Source organism: Argiope bruennichi, chromosome 7 (genome assembly GCF_947563725.1).
Source record: "Argiope bruennichi chromosome 7, qqArgBrue1.1, whole genome shotgun sequence".
NCBI classification, from domain to species: Eukaryota; Metazoa; Arthropoda; class Arachnida; order Araneae; family Araneidae; genus Argiope; species Argiope bruennichi.
In genome coordinates, this window is record NC_079157.1 from 104,047,035 (window position 1) to 104,063,663 (window position 16,629).

The 16,629-nt window shown below is 31.0% G+C and overlaps 1 protein-coding gene across 1 annotated transcript in view; it reads right to left on the bottom strand.

Annotated features, from left to right (window-relative positions):
- Positions 1-16,629, bottom strand: part of LOC129975771 (recombining binding protein suppressor of hairless-like) — a 127,058-nt gene that overhangs the window by 82,416 nt on the left and 28,013 nt on the right. The gene's annotated exons all lie outside the window — the stretch shown is intronic.

Here is a 16,629-nt window from a genome sequence, read left to right on the forward strand (position 1 = left end):
AAACCGTTCATACATAGCGTTCACAATATCAAACCGTTCACACATAGCGTTCACAATATAAAACCAATGTGAGTAAATACTGATAATAAAGAAAAGGAATGATCATTCATTACGTCATGAAAAAAAAAAAAAAAAAACTTGCTAATAGTTATTGCTGAAGATTTTAAATGTAAAGGAACGTGGGTAATTTCATCTTTCTCCATTCTAATTCATTCGAAATTCGACGTACTTTTCTCTTGTCCTTGTATGATGTTAAAATGTCATCTGCATAATTCGAATTTATTTTATCCTAAAACAAAACTAAAAATAGTAAAAAAATGTATTTTTTTCTAAACTGTTCTCGCTTGTTAAATACGTTCATACCTTACAGCCTGTACCTTCATACCTGTTGTACAATGTATTCAATCAAAAATGATCCCACTTCTTTTTAAAAAAATTTGAATATGTTAAATTTATAGATGAAAACATATTAGATATAAATTTTGTAACATTTGTTCCATTAAAAATGTTATATAACAATTGCTTATACTTATTTATTAAAATTAATAACTTTAAGATGAAAATTTTTATCTACAACAGTGACTTTCTTAATTGAAATTATGCATTATTTATTTACTATGTATTATTTTTAAAACTATTAATTAAACGTTAAATTTACAGTAATTTAAGTCAATTTTTTTTTATGTTTTCTAAAAATTATCATATTGTAAAAAGTATTGTATTAAATCCAAATTTAACATAGGTGTTGCAATCAATTGAATTTGTGAATTAGTTACAGTTTCATTCGTTTATTTTTCTTAAGTAACTTGCATCACTGTATCTTTAGCCCGCTCAAATATTAAAAATAAATCTTTACTTCCACTTTTCATTTAAATACCGTCGCTTTCTTTTGTTGTACTCATTTTTAGATCTATTTTTTTTATACCAAATTTTTAAAACATCCCATTTTTAATGTGATTCTGTCAACTTCGAATTAGCCAAAGTCCCCATTATTCCATAGAAATAATTTTCGGTTTAGATTCTAATTCACATATTGAATCATGAATTAGCTCAAACGAAAGCCATGTATAATTCTTACCCCCTAATCTAACGTGCCAATAACGGATCCACACCATATATTTGCCCGATCAATTTAGACACGCCAAAACTCAAGAGTCACGACTCGATCATAACTCAAGATTCCAAACTCAGCAGGAATCAATCGGTCTTCATCAGAATTGATTTCCATGATTCGTTAGAGTAGCAAAGTCACATCAAGTCGATACGCTCAGAGAAACTCCCAAGTGTCACGAATGGGTTAACACTCGGGAGATGGCAGGGAGAGATAAATGAGCCATGCGATTACGGTTACAGAAACCTTCATCATCAGATGAAGCGATTCTCACAAATCAATTTAATGCCCTTCTCTTTCCGCACAATGCATTGTTTTTGCCAGCGACAAAAATCTGAGAGAGAAGTCATCAGCAGGAAAAGAGTGGAGAACTTAACCAGAAAGATCTTTGGTATGTTCCCACAGTGAAAAAGAAATTCTCACAGGAAATTATTTCGGTACACAGTACATTTCATTTTAATTCGGTAGATTGTGAACATGTAGGTGGTTCATTTCCATAAAAGAACAAGATTATTAAAATTAATTATGAAATTATCATAAATATCTTTGCATATAAGAATTACATTTGAATATCGATTTCTTTCGGGCAACAAAAAATCTTCCTTAATGAATTCCGAGGAATTTTATCGAAACATCAGAAGAAATAATGTATCTGAATATGGATACCTTTCCATGTATGAAAAATGTTCGTTAAAGAATTCTAAAGAATTTTATCGAAACATCGGAAGAAATAATGTATCTGAATATGGATAACTTTCCATGTATGAAAAATGTTTCTAAAAGAATTTTATAGAAACATTGGAAGAAATAATGTATCTGAAAATGGATCCCTTTCCATGTATGAAAAATGTTCCTTAAAGAATTCTGAAAACTTTTATTCGAAATATCAGAATTACATTTTGATGTAAACTTCTTACCGTTTATAAAAAATTTTCTTCTGGGAATTCTGAAGATTTTTATTCGATATATTAGAATTACATTTGGATGCAGACTTCTTACCGTCTGTAAAAAAATGTTCTTCAAGGAATTCTGAAGTATTTTATTCGAAATATCAGAATTGTATATGATTGTGGATTTCTTTTCGTAGGCAACATATCGAAAAATATTATTCGATTTTTATATTATTTCGATATATTATTCGATATCGAAAAATTTTATTCGATATATTGCCGCCAATATATTAAAAGTTATCATTCTAAACAATGTCTAGGGATTTAATTAATGTCTAGGGCAGTTTTTATGGAAAATATGAAACCACAAGAATTATATATTTTCTCTGAGAATTCCACATAATATCCAGGCATTCTATAGAATTACAAATTCCTATATGTTTCCTTACAAGTGGAGAAAGAAAAACGAGGCAGTGATCATATTAAAAGCATATTTCTGTGTACACATCGGTGGGAGGACCAGAGGATTTTGATGATATAAAGCAAATCATAACATTAACCAAGATCACAATAAGCGGCATATACTACATTAAAATTCACTCCAGGTTTTTCTATATACATGAAAGTATGTATATAAATATTCCGTATGATAAAACTTAAATTATCCTTATTTAGAGTACTAGAGAATTAAGGCTACAAAATCTCGGAGTGTTCGTGTTTCCAAAATGTACAAAACAAATAAAGGAAAAAAAAATGCACAAAATAAATCGAAAGAGAAGAAAGATGAACAGTCGTTAATATAAATATAATTCAATCCTTTATATAGGTATAATTATAGTCGTTATGTATGTCAATTAGGAAATATAACTGGTATAGGAGTGCAACAGATGTGAATAATTGCGGTAAAAAAAATAAAATGTCAATTTATTGGAGCATATAAAGGGTTTTAATGTAATAAATGGCCCCATTTACGAGTCGTTTCTTTTTCCCTTAATGATATCTATTATGTAAAAAATGTGTTTGCATATATTTCATTCGTTTCTCCATGTTCTGAGCAACATGCCCAACAGATTTGGCGTTTTGTTTTTTTTTGTTTTTGTTTTTTTTTGTCATTGATTGAAAAAAATAAAACTCAGAATAAGAATGATTCAAACAATCTCAAACTACGTTCATGCAGAGATAAGTCTCGCTTACTATGAAATAACAACCCTAAATTAACTCTCCTTTTTTTTTTTTTTTTCTTTTCTTTTGGGCACAATTTCTGGCGATGTATATCATTAACACTAAGATCATGTCTAATTGATCATGTCAGAATTGTAAGCGTAAAAATCTTGCTTCTCAGACGCAATATAGAAAATGTTGTATAGAAAAGTAAATTCTTATAACTTTATTTAAGAATGAATAAAGATCGATTTATGAAAACATATGAGCAGAACGAAAAGCATAGATAGAGTACATGGCGCCTGAGACAAAATGAATTTTTTTTTTTTTCGCCCACATTTATGACCATCAGTAACTTACAATTTGTAAAATCACTTATGGTGTGACACTTTCTTTGCCCTCTCATCAAATTTTACATAAAATTGTGATATAAAAGGATTTTATATATATATATATATTGGTCTCCACGACAACTCCTAAGAATTGGCGATCAGGACATCTGTATTCCCCGCATCACCACCACTTCCCTATGGCTACACCACTGAAACAAAGATTCTTTATTAATTTCGATAACAACCGAAATTTACTTTTAATGAAAATGTCACTTGGGATATTCGTGGATTCCCCTCAAATTTTATATCGAATAAAAAGGTCTGTGACTAACTAAATGTTAGTTTATAAGTTTAAATTATATTGGTAGGTAATATGAAACATAACTGAAGCATGCTAAGCAATTATATTACAATCGCTACTTTACAATTTCTATAGAATATATGTGAAATACACGCCACAAGAACACTTTACTCGTACCAAAAGAAAACTAATCAGTATGAATTTTTCATTCTTTGTGGATATTGGATCAAATTAATACGCAAAATCTTTAAATTTCTTTATAAAATTCTAAATAAAACTCCTGAAATCTGGCGGAGTTGAAAACTAGTCGGAGTGTTTTATCTTTAACCTCTTCATATATTTGTACATTTTAATTTCAAAATTGATTTCATCAGATATGTAAAGCTTTATCAAAATTTCAATATCAAATTTTTTTTACAATCTATAAAAATGAATGTCTGTATGTCTTTTATGTAAATCTATAGTTTTTGTCCCACCTTCAAGAAATTTGGAACACATGACTGCCAAGATATGAGATATATTTTTGCGAGCACATTAGCTTTCCAACTTCAGAAGTTTATTAAAATATGTTAATTGTCTTTCAAAAATGTTACCTTATAAACACAATTTTTATTTTTTCCCCCTTAAAATTTTAAATATTGCCTTTCTTATAATATGAATTTTATGTCCGTACAATCTCTTCTATTTTTTAAAAAAATTTAATTTGATAAATAATCTTATTATTTATTATTTTGTTCAAATTTAAACTAATTATATAATTCGATCAAGCCATTCAATCGCGTGCTTTTGGCCAATGTTGAAATTGCTTTTTTTTTTAGCATTAACTCAGAAACAAAAATTTCACTTCGTCTTATTTCACAATATTTACATTTTTTAAATTGCGCGCGAAGTTATATATATTAGACTGATTTCATTACATTTATATTTGATTTATCAAACTGTAAGACGGAATTTGACGTAAATAGATTCTAGATCAATAAATTAATAGGCAAGAAAGCCGAGAGAAAAACCGGTCTCCAAAAGCTGCTAATAATTTCATTACTTATTTATATATATATTTCGAACACAGCAAAATATTTAAGCAAAATTATTCGTTACCAGATCTACTAACTCAGAATCTTCATTTCTGCACAACATTATAACTACTTAAAACTACATAATAACTTCTAGTTATCTACATTCTAAAAATAACTTTCTAATTCCTCGAATTCTAAATTCACTTTAACAATTATATTGTGAAGGATTCGAATTTTTTCGCAGAACCAAACCGCTGTATCGACAAATTCCATTTAAAAGTTATATAAACTCAAAATACTTTTAACGGGTTCTTCCTGATTTCTGTATTCCTAGTCGATACGTTGCATTGTTCCAAACAAGGAAACCTTGATAACTGATAAAAATTAGCACTCATTCGTTAAATTATGCTTGCTTTTTCAAAGAATGTTTGACATTTATATATATATGTAAAAATATTTTAGAAGATGAGTGGCCGAATAGAAGTACCATTTGAAATTTTAAAACTTTGCTTTATTTCACCACGGGAGGCATTATTTATATACAAAGAATAAGCGATCATGAAAAATGTATCAGTTTACATCGCGACAAAAGAGCAGAAGAGACCAAAATTTTTCCCTTCAATCATTTTACTATGAGATTTTTATAGGGATTTCTTTGACACGTGTCAAATTAGGAAAGAAAATGTTAAGTACCTTTTTAAAAAAATGTTGTAAGCATTAGAGATTTTTATTCCTTCGCTAAGGGCGTAAGAAACTGCTGAATTCACCAATTTTACAGAGCGCATTCAGAATTAATTAAATAAAAAAGTGAGAAATGGATCAGGAAATAAGAGATCAAGTTAGAATGAAGTTAATATGCGTTAAATGAAGATGAAATCTAGGAAATTAATTTAAGATTTATATTATATTTAGAGACATTACACACACACACACACACATCATATATGAGTGTGTGTGTGTTGTTGTTACTTATGACACTTGTCACAGACAAGCCCGCTGACGAGGTCAGCGATTTAAGCCAAGTTTGTGCAGTAGCTTCTGAGGGTAAAGACCCCTGAGCACCCGAGGGCACAAGTTTGACTTCTAGCTCATATGAAGATGAAACTCACACACATTCGCTTGCACAACCCCTTTTTACAGGGGAGCTCTTTCGCAAACTTCACAGATAGAACACAGCATAAAGAACAACCGTGCCCGAACCAGGACGCCATACTGTGTGTGTGTGTGTGTGTGTGTGTGTGTGTGTGTGTGTGTGTGTGTGTGTGTGTGTGTGTGTGTGTGTGTGTGTGTGTGTGTGTGTGTGTGTGTGTGTGTGTGTGTGTGCGTGCGTGCGTGCGTGTGTGGTGTACGGAGCGTCAACCTGGCGGCGCTCGCGTCATCACTCAACAGCCAATAAGAAGCTATCTGATTCCCGTAATTAAAACTGTATTCAGTACTGTAACAGCGTTCATCAATGTAAAAAAGCGGCCCGGCCGTTCGTCCAATTCATTAAATTCGTTTATATTAAATGAGTGTGTGATTCTTGTAATAGGAGCCATCTCTAAGCATTCATCTTAACCGGGCTTTCCCCTAGGGCCTGTGAAAGATATTTGATTTGATGTATAATCCGGTTAGTGGAGACCTGTTCTCCGAGCCAGAGTTAACATGTCTCTACGTATATATAATTTTAATATTTTCTCTTTATTGTTATTATTATTATTTTGCCAAACACAAAATGTTATAACAATGTTAAAACAATATTTTCCATGATACTGGATTAATCAAAAAATAAGTCAAGTAATATTCTCAAAAGCTACAATTGGAAAACGTCCAGAACTTGCTTAATTTATGATTAAAATATTTTAAATAACTTCTGAACTTTAAAAAGTTAACAATGACCTTTCCTTCGTATCATATATTTCATTAAGATTGAATAAAAGGCGTATATTTGTATTTCTGCAAATTTTATATGCCTGAAATATTGACATTCCGAACAAATGTGGCATACATACAAACGCATGAAAAATGTAAACGATTCCAAAACGAATACCAACCATACAGAAAAACCCACACGATCTATCTCACTTTTACAACACTGTAAATCTTTAAAACCATGTTATTTTCTCGGTCTTTTTCCTTTATACTCTTTTCCTCCACATGAATATATATATAGCGGTGGCGAAACCTCAAAACCTCGGTGGTTAGTCATTTTTCATACTCGCCCAAGATGAAGGAGAGAACGTTGTTCCATGAAATGGGCAGCTGAGAGCCTAGCCTTTCCACTTCAGCCATTGGACATCGCCGAAATCTGAAAAGGTGCGTGGGAAAATGCCCCGTTTTCAACCACATGCTACCGCTGGAGATAGGGGGTTAGCGTGAAGTCCTTGGTGGGGTTCGATCAATGATTTTGCCAACTCACATCACCTCTGGGAGGGGGCTGATGTGGGCCACCTTGCATGCTGCGAATGTAGGTGCACCCCGCCACCATCCCTTCCATCATGATTATCGATTAATGCGTAAGTGCAGAGACGGAAGAAAAAAAAAAATAAACAAACGTAAGACAGAAAAAAAATGCTGCACTTGTTGTTATCGGATTTCGTGCATTATGAAAGATACAGTGCAAGATGAGTTTGGCGTTAAGGTTTGCTATTTTTTCCCCCTTTTGCTCGTAAAAAAGGGTATTTTCGCCGCATTGGAAAGCATTCGTCACGGTATTGTCACTCTTTTTTTATCTAACAAAATAAAAACATTTTTTCAGAGGTTCTTATGAAGATATAAATTGGATGATATGTCATTTTTCAACAGCATTCCTTTCACTTTTTTGTAGCAAATTATTAATAAAATATTGCAGTTTTTTTTAGTAATTTAACAGTTAAAAAAATGTTTAAGGCACAGTTGCTATTCATAGCACACAAATAATGAGGTGCAATAGAAAAAGAAAGGAAAACGCATTCTGAAAGTTAAGATAAAGAACTTAAACACGAAATAAAATTATTAATAAGCTATTAAAAATAAAACGTTACTGTTGAAGAAAAAATTATATTTCGAAAGACACAAAGTGTATCACAAATATAATGAGTCACAAATATAGACAAATGCCACAAATGAAATGAATCACAAATATAGACAATATTTGGAATTTTACATAGTCTGCCTTTTATATTATACAAATATAATAAATACATTCTATTCGTGAAATTCACATTATATTTATCAAATCATAAGTACAGATTATGTGAAAATCACAGATACAGTCTATTGTTGTGACTTTCTATATTTGTTATACGGAATGAGTCATGTTTACAGAATATAAAAAATAAAATAAAAATGGGAACGTCCCCTTTTTAATTATATTGCAGACTTCATAATATGCTATGCTTAATGCTTAGTTTCGTCTTATTATAAAGCATTTATGTCTTATATAAAAATATTTTGTGACTTATAATAATGCACTCTTGATTAGTATACCTTCCAGTTACTCCAAATTCGATGAACAAGGACAATCTTGTTAGTAGGGCAGCATATCAAATTTCCTTTCCTGCAAACCCGCAGCAACTTTTGATTCATTGTGTTCACTTACACAAAGATAGTCAGCATACCTATATTTGTCTAAAATCAGATTTGATGACAACAATTTGACTACAAATTATAGGCTATAATTTGATAAAAATATCAGCAAAATTTCATTCATCTCGATTATTGTATTTTTGTCATCGCGTTTGAATATCGGTATGAATTTGTAATATACTGCTCCCTGTATAGTCTCTTTTTTAAAAAGATTTACAGATATAGAGATAGATGGCTGCTGAATGGATGCTCAATCAATGATTTCCGGTCTTGGCTATAAAAAATGAAAGACCCAGAAAATTCGAGAATCTTGGAATTAGCACCATTAACTCTCAACTACCGGTGTATGTTTTAAGACATAATATGTCCAGATATAAAAATAAGAATCGAACCGTGTGAATAACCATGCAACTGACTTGAGCGAAAGCGAGTAGTTGAGTGAATTCTCCAGTTGGATCGTTAATCAGCCTTGTGCCGTTGCGATCCTTTAATAATGGTTTGCTGCTTGTGCGTTGTTAATTTCTGCAAGTGCTTGTGTTGTTAACTTCTGAAAGTGCTTATGTTGTTAATTTCGGTTTTGAGTGCACTTCGTCTCTCTTTTGTGAATTATGTTTTGAGTAGAATAAAGCACCATTATCCGTTATTGAACTTGTTAGATTTTTAGTCATACATTCGCCGTTCAGATTTTTTTTTGTAACAATACATATTTACAGATAGAAAGATTTGAATGCAAATTGATTGTTTTCACCTCACGGATGTATCAGTTACATAAATTATTTTCTTAAATATGCGACTACGTTACTTATGTGCGAGTAGGTTAGGGATGAATTTTTTTGAAAAATGCTATAAAATACTTTTTTGCATAAAATAGATTAAACAATACCAACGAAAGCAAAAACATATCAGTTAAAAATCAATTTCCTCCCTTTTTTGAAAATAAAAAAAAAGTGTTACGACATACAGTTTAGAAAGCCGACGATTAACACAAAATCGCAACAAATACATATCTGACAAATCCATAACGAATTGGGGGGGGGGGGATATTTCCTTTAAATCTCCAAAATATTGCGCTGAATGTGGCAAAAATATACTTCCGACGAAATTTTTGGAATTCTCGACTTAGTTTTCTTGAAAAACGCAAAATAACATACAGCAATAGCCAGTAAACTTCCAACCGCAACAAAACTGCGGAGTCAGATATACGCAACCACAACTGTGGTTGCCGTTTTTGGCAACCGTCTTTTTGGCAACAATCTTCGAAACCACAAACGCAAGAAAGTAAACCACGAACGATTTCTAAAAGGTAGTAAATAATCCTCCAAACAATTATTCGGATCAGTTTTAAATAAGAAGTCCAGGGCAAAATAATATCATGGGAACAAGGCTTTAACTAATTTCAATTAATCAATAATCATTCATAACAAATAAAATAAAAAAAAGATCGACTAAACATCCTTTATTTCATGTTAAAATAATGCATCATATATTAGTCTTTCTATTTCATTGTAGTTTTGAAGCACAGTTTTTATATATACATGGGTACAGAAAATCTTTGATAGAGTTGAGCTAAATACTGACTCAGTTCTACAATTTAATTTAGATGTTTGTATTAACGTCTCAATTGAATGAAGGCTGTCAAAGTCTGCGCTATATGATCCTGCAAACACTTTCTAACACTAGATGCTAGATAGCCTGTAAGCATCGTGTGCCTGGATTTCCATCTACAAGCACCAAATATCATATCGAACATTCGCTTTGAAGCATGTTCAGACGGTCGCAGGTCTCAGGTCAAAAGAAATCTAGAACATTCATAGCAGGACATTTGTTTGTGTGGACGGTTAATGCACGACATGGTTCATTTTGTTCCCGTTAATCAGATAAATAATTGCTTTTCCTTTTTTTTTTAATCAACAAATTTAAACACAAAAATACCTTTGCGACCGCAGTAATTGTAATTCCCTTCGCTATCAACTGACACATTCAACATATCAAATATTTTATCAAGTTTAAATGGGTCAAACATTCATTACAGCTTATAGCAGAAATGTTTGCAACTGATGAATCATTTGATCCAAACACTGGATTAAGCGTATGAATCAAAACGACGATGCATTCGACGCATGTAGCGCTGCTTTAAGATGAACCTCGCCATTTGAGATGTGATCAGATGATGCCGACGAAGGCCGACGCCGCCTGTAAGTGCAAGATCGTATGGGCCGAGTAAAAAGAAGTGTCGGGACCCTTTTTAGAAACCCCAAAATGTTTAAAATATTTCCTTTGAAAAACTAAATTTAATTTTTTCTTATATCTAAGATAATGATGAAATTCTAATGCTCATTAAAACAAACAATCCATATCCGTACTTATATGAATGTTGGGAATGCTTGTTGGATGCCTTATTGGAATGTTTCTAAACTTGAAAACAAGACAGTGCCGATATGTATATGAGGGTGGACGCGATCGACAAACGGCTTATCTTTGGTCCAATTTTTTAAAAAGATACGAAAGGATAAAACTGTTGATTCAAAGTTTCAAAATTTATTAAAAATAGAAAATAAACACTGGCGTGATGTTATTGAAAGAATTATTTATGCCAATAGCTTTTATCGAAATGAAATTTATGATTCCAGCAACAAATTATTCGAAAGAAATTATAGTAATTACTGCAAGATTTGGCCCTATAATGTCCATTATTATTAACAGAACTCAAATACAAAAAAAAAAAAAAAATACGCTACACTGCCTTCGAAATAAAATTTTTAAAAAATGAAACAATTTCATTATAAGAGGATAATATAGAAAACATTATTTTAAATAAAATCAAAAAGGCAAAGTAGTTTTCTATTTCACTTTAATTGTACCTCTGATGACAGCCAACAAGAGCATATATCAATCTATATAATATATCTTAACACAGAAAATACAAAAGTGAGTATTGAAGAAAGATTTTTAGCAGTAATTTTCTATTTTACTTTAATTGTACCTCTGATGACAGCCAACAAGAGCATATACAAAAGTGAGTATTCAAGAAAGATTTTTCACTACAAAAGTGAGTATTGAAGAAAGATTTTTAACAGTAATTTTCTATTTTACTTTAATTGTACCTCTGATGACAGCCAACAAGAGCATATACAAAAGTGAGTATTCAAGAAAGATTTTTCACTACAAAAGTGAGTATTGAAGAAAGATTTTTAACAGTAATTTTCTATTTTACTTTAATTGTACCTCTGATGACAGCCAACAAGAGCATATACAAAAGTGAGTATTCAAGAAAGATTTTTCACTACAAAAGTGAGTATTGAAGAAAGATTTTTAACAGTAATTTTCTATTTTACTTTAATTGTACCTCTGATGACAGCCAACAAGAGCATATACAAAAGTGAGTATTCAAGAAAGATTTTTCACTACAAAAGTGAGTATTGAAGAAAGATTTTTAGCGTTTTGTTCTGTAACAGAAATGACTGATGAAGCCACATAACAATATTTTTATCAAAGATTTTGATGGAAAATGATTGAAATATTAGTATTTAAAGAGGTTAAGAATACGCCATTGGTTCAAACATGAGAGATAAAGAATAGCGGTTCGCAAGAAAGAATTTTGGACATCAACCCTAGAACAATTTTTCTATCAACGTTATAAATACAGTTGGAAACTTGTCATAAGTGGAGATGCGGACAAGAAATTTACAATTTTTCTCCTCTTCAACTAATAAATGGTCAGTTCTAAAAAGGCATATTTCAAATTTAATATTAGAACCTTTGTCAGATATGAGGTACTGGAGACTGATAGAAACAGTAACCCCTCTTCCGCATTTAAATTCTAATTAGAAGAGGGATTTCATTTTTCCTTCAGTACTCTATGAAATAATTGGAAAAAAATGTTGATAACATCACGAAAAAAATCATGTATCTTTAAAATAAAAATAATTCTAAAATTTATTTTTATATTTATATAAGTTTTAAGCAACAAAATCCTAAACAAAATGCTAGCAATATTTTGTAAACTAAAGAATTTAATACTTCACAGGTTTCTGATAATTTAAATAAATTGAATTATTTTTAAAAAGAATATAGTTCTGATTTAGGTTTTAATGATATGATCACTGGGAGTAATAAGCAAGCATCTTTTATAGAAATAGATGCTTGAATACCCAACATTTTCTCTATCGATACTCCTCCCCTCCAGAATTCCAAATTACACCAAAAGGGAGCATTTGACATTTAACGTCAGAGTTAGCATTCACCGGGGCTATATATACTGCGTATATCAGGTGGAATTGAATTTCACACCTGGAAGTAAATCATTAAGCCAAAACTTTACCACCAAACCATCACGAACAAAAGAATTTCATTATTTTAATTTTAAAACCTATATCAAATTCTATTCAATTAAATTGACAATTTTGAGCTATCTTATTTGTACAAATATATTGAAGACAAAGGACGGACATTCACAAATTTAGCAAAAGAGTTTATACACATATCTACAAAGACTAGGGACAAAGTTGGATTAAACCTTCGAGGGACTTTTCACCACTGCAAATCACCACTCCCCAGCTTCCAAAACCAGATGACCCATTGAAATAGCAAAACAATTAATTTCAACCTAGTTTTAAGAAAATTAGTTTCAATATCTCGTCTATAAAAAAAAATCTAAATTAGAATTTAAAAAACATTTTGAAAAAAAAAGTGAAAAAAATAACAAAGGTATTTAACACAATCTAACTGCAATTCAATTACAAAATTGGACATGTTTTTTTTAATTATAAAACAATATATTTTATTAGATTTTAAAGGAACATAATATAAAATTTTCAAAAGACAACCAGAAAAAGCTTTTAGAACAATACTTTGAACGATACATGAATTTATTTGAACAAGTTCAAGTGCACGATGACTTTAATAATTCAAATTTCACAGAAAATATTGGAAGAAAAAAATATGGAGACTTCGAGTTCGCTCAAATTCGCGATGCCAGTAGGAAATTGCCTATTTTATCTAGATATTCATCCCGTCCTGACTACAATTTCATCAATCTGTATCTTTCCTTTCTTGGGTAACAACTAACCATACCTCTTATCTAACAAATCCGATCATAAACTTAAAATGATTAATGTTCAGCCTGTAGACCATACATCTCGCTAGTACCCAATACAACACTGAACCCCTTCTGACGTATCGCAACAAAGTATAAACAAACGGAATTTTGATTTTAAAAGATAGAAAAGTTCGCCTTTAATTACTGCACAACTCCCCTGCAAAATAATTTGATGGGAACAGGGCTTAGACCGGCTTAATCAATCACTAATCGCTCACAACAAATCAGGTAAACTGCCTCTAAAATATCTCTTTTAAAGGTGAAGCACACGCTAATAATAAAGCTACACGAGTTGGCCCTTCTTTAAAAAGTTTCCTCCTTAATTAATGAATAAAGAAAGTTGTTTGCTGAGGTACTATATCATAAGCAGGACGCTGCACACAACTTTCCCCCGACAGTTCCCCGTGTGTGCTTAATACCTATCTCTTTTATTATTCCACCATTTGTTACGGCAGTCGCGTGTGTGCGATGCATTTTTAAGAGAAGCGAGAAGTTTTGGGAGAAAGAGGAAAAATGTCGGAAGAAAGTTATTAGGATTCTTCGGGACGGGTTGCCATGTCTTTGCGCAGATTTGTGAGGATGCTACTGCTGCTGCTATGTGGGGATAGCGCAAAAGGGGATGAGCTAAGGTGGTTTGGGCAAAAGAATTCATTGTAAATAGTAGGCTCAGAAAAGGGTTGATCAGAAAAAGAACGTTTCAAGACGGGATGAAGTAATGAAGCAATTAAAACGCGGTAATTTGAAAGAAATGCGGAAATGTTTCTAATCTCACCTGGGAGAGCATATGAAGAAATCAACGGAAATACTATCCCAGGAATTTTCTCACGTATATTCTTTAATAAAGGTGTTATTTCTTCTTTACTCGTATAAAATTGTAAACTCTGGGCGTGATCGTGCTTACTCCAAACATAAGAATTTTGTGCTTCGTAGTATTATTATATATGATCACATACCACCATCTGTAATGCTTAGAAGATGTTAAAATACCCCCCCCCACCCTCTTGGTCTGCATCATTTTTAAATCCCAAACTTCTAGCAACTGAGACAGTTTTATGTTTAAATTGACTGATTTATCGGCATGATAATAAACTTAAACACGAATAAATAACAAAAGTCAATGAGCTGAGGTCTGCCAATTTTATTATTTTATACTTATCTATTATATTCTCCATTCACGGGTCAAATGAAAGGTTAGCGTTAATATTTTCTTGCAGAATTTTTTTTTAATTTTCCATTCAGTATTGTATTTTGTTCTATTAGTAAATAACTATTTGCTACAATTTAATTTCAGTTCTTATTTTTGATTTGAGCGTTCGTGGATATTATGGGTAGAAAAGATGAAATTGCAAGGAATTTTCAAATGTTACTATACATTTGAATTTACAGTATAATGCAAATATATTTTTTTAATATCTTAAACTATCTGCTAATTTACATAATATATTCCATTGCACCCTTTCGTTAGTTAATTTGCGACAATTAGACCTGATATATTGTTAACATGATTACAACCCGTCCAGATGGACACATCTTCAAATAGTAAGAAAATCGAATACCCTATTTGAAAGAATTTTTATCAATCATTTGAAACCCTGATTTAATACAGAGTTACAGTTACAGTTACAAAAGAGTTACAGATACAGTTAAAATATTATTCATTTAATCAAGTCACTGTGATTTTGAGTAACCGTGTTTAAATGAATGTTACCTGCTTTTACCAGTATTGCATTATTATTATGTATGCTTCTTTGAGAAGGCAGATGCGTTTTTAAAAGGTTGACTTGTTTTTACCAGTATTTCTTTATTATTATTACGTATGCTTCTTTGACAGCAGGTGTGCTTTTAAAAGGTTGACGTAGAACTATGACATCATAGCTGTTATTTCATCTCAAAATCGGTCGAGCTCAAAAAACTTTATTTGCCAGCTAGAAAAATTGAAAATGAAAGTTTAAAGAAATTGTATAGAGACCGATAGAGAAGTCTCGTGATTGCTTCAAACCGGTTTAAAATGGTTAATGACTAAAAGGAACTAAAACAAATAATGACTTAAAAAATATTATAGTTCTCACATGATAACTTGAAATTTGCGATCGTAGATTTCATTTTTTTTTTTTTATTTCTAACTGAATTGTTTTAGATTCGGTAAAGACACTCATACATTCATTTATTAGTTGTGAAATCATTCATCTAAATAGAAATAAAAATTATTTCTAAAAAAATTATTCTTGATAAAATATTATATATTCGACAGTTACAAACAAATTGTTGTAATTCGTATATAAATAATATATTTAAAAAAATATTCCACATTAAGTTCCGTATAGCATCAAATAGCTTCAAATATATTCTTTTTGACTTATAGGACTAGATAAGAATCAATAACAATAATAACCAACATTCAAAAAAATATTCATTAAAATATTTGTCACGTGATAACTATAAGGTTTAAGTTTATAAAGCTAAATTAATAATTTCGAAAATAATCAACCATAATTAGAAAAAAGTGATTAAAGTTGCGGGAAACAATAAAGAAAGAAAAAAAGAAAAGTAATGAGCCACATAATTATCTGCTTACAGGAAACCCCAAATCTCTAGCAGCCTTTTAAAATAAAAGTGCACAAATCAGCTTGACCACATCGAAAAATTCGTTACTAAGCAGCGTTGATTTATCTGTTTTTACTTTATATACAGGAAATAATTAAAAATATAATAATTAATGATGTAATAATTAAAAAAGTCGAATTCGGAATTTTGACGAATCTCCATGTTTTAGACCTTTCCTACTCCAAAAAACGATTATTATTATTATTATTATTATTTTCGAATTGTATCTGTTTGTCTCTCTCCTGAAAAGATAACTCAAATTTAATATGTGGTCTTTTTACCAAATTTATAGATTTTTTAAATCAAATTTAGAACACAATTATATCATGAATAAATTCATCTCTTTCATCAAATTTTGAACAAATCATAACTTTACCGGTCTATCCAGAGTGTAAGTGAACAAGATGACTAGCCAAAAAGGAAAATGAGCTAGATGAGTAAAATTTGGTACAATTTTTAGGCATCTGAAATATAGATTCGTATCACATTATGAATAAATTAGTCAAGACATAGATTCTGTGCATTCCCATGTACTACGTGGATGTAAATACGATAAGTCAAAAGCGCAAT